A 5258-nucleotide genomic window follows, 5' to 3' on the forward strand; every position below is an offset into this window, starting at 1 on the left:
TCTCTCAATCGTTTTCACTCGATCTCTCTTTATCTAGAAATCTCTCCAAGAATGTGGAATCTCTCCGAAATCTCTCTCCACATGTGAAATCTCTCCCAAATCTCTCTCCGTATGAGAAATCTCTCCAAGAATGCGAAATCTCTCCCAAATCTCTCTTTGTATGAGAAATCTCTCCAAGAATGCGAAATCTCTCCCAAATCTCTCTTTGTATGAGAAATCTCTCCAAGAATGTGGAATCTCTCCCAAATCTCTCTCCACATGTGAAATCTCTCCCAAATCTCTCTCTGTAAGAGAAATCTCTCCAAGAATGCGAAATCTCTCCCAAATCTCTCTTTGTATGAGAAATCTCTCCAAGAATGCGAAATCTCTCCCAAATCTCTCTTTGTATGAGAAATCTCTCCAAGAATGTGAAATCTCTCCCAAATCTCTCTCCATATGAAGAATCTCTCCAAGATTGTAAAATCTCTCAAAAATCTCTCCCGAAACCTCTCTTGAAATTTTTATAATCAATTGGGGCATCCCGATACTTGGCTTGATAAGGAATCACTCAAAGAATGGAAAAATCTTGGAAAATAACCCTTTAGGACCGAAGCCTCCCCATAAGGGCCAAGTCCCTCTTGAACCGAGGTCTAGAGCAGAACCGAGGCCCCATGAGAAGCCATCCGGAGCCGCAGCCAAGGAGGCCGACCGCAGTCAGCAAGCCGCAGCGAGCCGACCGCAGCCAGCGAGTCCCCTGCAGCAGTAGCTTGGATCCTCAACCTCCCCTTCTCCTCGGACCGCACCCAGGTGACTAAGCCACTCCGGTTTTGGCTGCTGATGACCGAGACTCCGGTCCTGGACTTCGGATTTTACGTTTTTCACCCGGTTTTTGACTAATTCTCCATCTTAAGTCCGTTTTTAATCATTTTAACGCGGGATTTTCTCCAGAAATCATATTTTAACAATATAAGGCCCTAAATATTCATAATTTGGGCATATTTTTATGGAAATATTTATTTGAGAATAAAATCTTTTAAGTGAGATCTTGAGGTGGAGTGTGAATCTTGCCATAATATTTGACACAAACCACCACCCAATGCACATTCCTTTAACTAATCCTTGTACTCCTAGTCACTTCAAGACACTACCCCTCTCTTTTCCCAGCCACCCACGTCCAAAGGTGCTGGAGAACACTCTTATCTCTCTTCATTTCCCTCACTTCACACATTTTCCTCATTTTCACCAAGAAGATCAAACAACCTTTTCTCTCCAACTTCCTCCCTCAAATTCGAGATTCAAGGCTGATTATCAAGTTTTCTCACACTCTTGGTAAGTATAATTCATCCTCTCTATGATTATTACACTTTCGTTTTTCTCAAATCAATGATTCCTTACACAAACATCATCACATTCTTGTTAGATCTTCGAATCTTCAAGTGATTCTTCAAGTGTTCTTGAGTTGAACACTTCTCTTCTTCAACACTCATCTACTGAAACCACTCAAGGTGAGTTCATACCCCTACATTTTCATGTTTTCTTAAGTTTTTAAGGGGGGGGGGGGGGAATATAATCAAACTTTTCTAACAGCTTTCATCAAAAAAGTTGGACTCCATTAACGGACTGTTTTGGAAAACTTAAACATTTTAGTTTTCAAAACTGTTTTAGGTGCAAGTAGTTCCAGTTCTTAGCTTGAAAATGACTACTTGCACATCTCCATAAGATTTTTTCTACAATTTATGGTGACTTTTACAAAACTGCATATCATTTCAAACACCAATCCGGACCAGTCTGTGATTATGGACTTTTTCACCCAAGTTGGAGGTCATTTAAAATCATGATAAAAATTATGAGTAAACTAGACACATTTTGGGAACTCTCAGAATTTACGAATTTAGTTTTTGACTTCGTATGATTTTTCTACGACTTTTCTAAAACAGCGTAGAAAGGTTAAAAATTAGTTAACAGGTTATAACTTTCATAACACTTTGTATTATGTTGAGCAAAGTGTATAACAATAAGTTCTAAATATTGAATGTGTTTCCTTGTTAGTTTATCATCATAAACTAAAACCTAGTCATTCATGATAAGATTATTCATTCATTTAGAACACGTATATTAAGCTATAATAATCATAGTTTATGGATTCATAACACTAATGCGTTTTCATAAAAGAGTTCTTATACATTACAAACGTTTTGGATAAACCATAATAGGTATAGTTTATGTATCATTTACTTTTCAAACTTATTTATCAATGGTTTTCAGTTTAGTTCACGTAAATCTGTTAATGAATAAATTTGTGAGTTATTCGCTTCGGGTTACTTCCAAAGTAACCAAGTCAAAAAGTCCTGTAAATTGTAACCAGAGTCTCTTGTAGGGAGAACGTGATAGTTGTGTATAGATCTATATTGGGTTTGACAAACCCACACCTGAGCTGCTTGCAACAGCTAGACCAGCAGGTCTGTGGTGACAAGTTTCATTTAACGGCGACGCCTGAAGAACGTCGTATTACGAGGCCGTCTATGTCAAGTATGGTTATGATAGCTCACATGTGGTATTAACAAATCATAAGATTTATGGGTTCTAACTTCAAATTAGTGAGTTATGTCGATTTAGCTCACAGAAATTACTTTAAGTATGGAAAAAAATACTTGTACGCCTTCATATCAAAAAGGGTTTTATGTCGATTTAAAATCACTTTTTATATCAATAAGTACAGATATTACTGTATATTTTCGGTCTTGGTATTTAACACTACACATCATTCACTACAGGATTCTTCTCGAATTAAAAAGGGTTTTACGCCAATTTAAAACCATTTTTATATCTTTAAGTATGACAAATACTTGTTCATTTTCGGTCCTGGTATTTAGGACCACATATCTTTCATAAGGAAAATATTGGATTTTTCTTGGTAATATACATCTCCTTACAAAGATCAATTTTCAAACTCTTACTATCAAAAGCTTATGAACTCACCAACCTTTGTGTTGACACTTTTTCACAACTACTTGTATTCTCAGGAATTCAGTGAAACAGGAAATCAACAGCGTTTTGAGGATGGGACGATAAATCGTCAAACAGTTCATTTTGTATCATAATATAATTGATTTGAATCATGTAAACATCTACTTTGGTGTAACCTTTTCAATTATATTTATGATGGTTTTATTTACTTTGAGCACTATTATACTCGTTGTTGTGATACTATACATGAAGTCCTCTACCCCCGGACGTTTCCGCCATCCTTGGTTTGGGGGTGTGACACATGGTCCATTTGGGTTGCATATCATCAGTACAATTTGTTAGGATGGACTTTTGAACGAAGGTAATTTATGGTTTATAAATATATTATAAATTATAATATATTAATATGAAATCACATGTTTTAATTAGTATTGATCAAGAATTAATTTGGAATTAATTTAATGATCAAAAGAGACTAATTAAATCTATGGGGACTAATTATGATAATTAGTTATATTTATATGTGTTGGGCTTATGATCCATGTTGGACCAACTTTATGTATGGATACATAAAGAGTTGGGCCATATGAACCATTGATCTTATAAACCTATGGGTATGGATTGGGGTTATACCCATGACTCTTGAAATACCACACATATAAATACACACATCATGACCTAAACTGCCACTTGTGGTTACACATGAAGTTCTTGGAGTTCATGGGTGTTTTTGGGTGCATGGAATTCTCTCTCAAGTTGTAACACCCAAGTTTTGGAGGCCAAGAAAGGAAAGAAAACCTTAATGTTAAAGGACGACTCGGCGAGTCCAAGGAGGAACTCGGCAAGTCAGAGCGGGATCCGGGTCGAGGAGTTAGTGACTGACTCGGCGAGTCGGCCAAGGTGACTCGGCGAGTCTGGTCTGTGCGAGGAAACCCCTAATTTCGAGAGTTGTATCCTATATAAAGGGTGTTATGTCCCTCCCTCAGCCCCCATATCATCCCAGAGGACCTGCAAACCCTATAATTCGTGTGAGCTTCCATCATTGAGAGAAATAGCCTTGGAAAGGAACTTGAAGATCAAGAAGGTTGCTTCAAAGGAGAGGTGTGTGCTCGAGATCTACTTCGGTTTGTGTTCATCTTGGAGGTATTAAGCTGCCATTTTCCCTTCTTTGCATCTAGATCTATTTTGTCATGAGATTTGGGGGTTTTATGGTTGTTTGAGACCCAAAGCGGGTTAGGGGCTTAGATATGTTGTTGCCACTTCAGATCTATTGTTAGGATGGTCCATTATGTCATAAAGCATCAGGAGATGAGTAGTTGGTGAAGCCCTTTTGTCCTTAAACCAAACCCTAATGTGTTTTGAGCCTAGATCTCTTTAGTTATACGTAAAGTTTGCAACTTTACGTAGGGATTGAGTTTTGGAAGTATGGATCTATGGTTTGGATTCCCTGCATGACTCAGAAGTCCTCTGCATGTTTGAAGATCTGAATGGACTCGGCGAGTAGCATGAAGATGAGGAGGAACTCGACGAGTGGGATGAACAGCTCGTCGAGTCGGATGAAGTTGGGCATGAACTCGGCGAGTTGAATGAACAACTCGGCGAGTTGGATGAAGATTGTCTTGTACTCGGCGAGTCTGTTCTTGGACTCGGCGAGTCAGGTCGCGAAACCCCAAACCCTTCGAGTTGAGACTCGAATCAGTGAGTCGGTTGGAGACTCAGCGAGTTGGACAGGTCAGGACTCAGTAATCGTTGGACTCGGCGAGTCATGGACTGACTCGGCGAGTCGTGTCGCGAATGGAAAGACCCTGAGTATATGAACTCGGCGAGTCAGTAAGTGGACTCGGCGAGTAGGGTTGACCTGGAAAGGTTGACTTTGACCAGGACTTTGTCTTAGACCAGAATCGACTTGGTTAACTGTCGGGGGTCAGTTAGACTAAGTGTTGCATTGATATTGATAGCTCGGGAAGCTAGTAGAGCAGGATTCCAGTGAGAGGTCGGGCAGCAGCTAGTGGGATCATCAGCCAGTTCAGCCAGTGCAGGTGAGTTTCCCTTTGTATGAATGGGTCTACGGCCACAATGCCGGCCCATGTAGTTATGTGTAGAAGACTCGGGGGTTAGCCCTAGGCACAGTATGCTAGTATGATATTCGGACAAGGTCCAATGATAGAGGGAGGGTGCCCAAGAAATGGTTTATGTGATAGTTTATACTTGTTGTCTGTGTGATACTTGTATGTGCCTGGTAGGGAGGTGAGTGTGGGCGAGGTCCCGTATCTCACCAATAGCAGAGTGTGGATGGTGTTCCACATCTCAGT

This window comes from Lactuca sativa, chromosome 2 (assembly GCF_002870075.4).
Source record: "Lactuca sativa cultivar Salinas chromosome 2, Lsat_Salinas_v11, whole genome shotgun sequence".
In the NCBI taxonomy this organism is placed as follows: domain Eukaryota; kingdom Viridiplantae; phylum Streptophyta; class Magnoliopsida; order Asterales; family Asteraceae; genus Lactuca; species Lactuca sativa.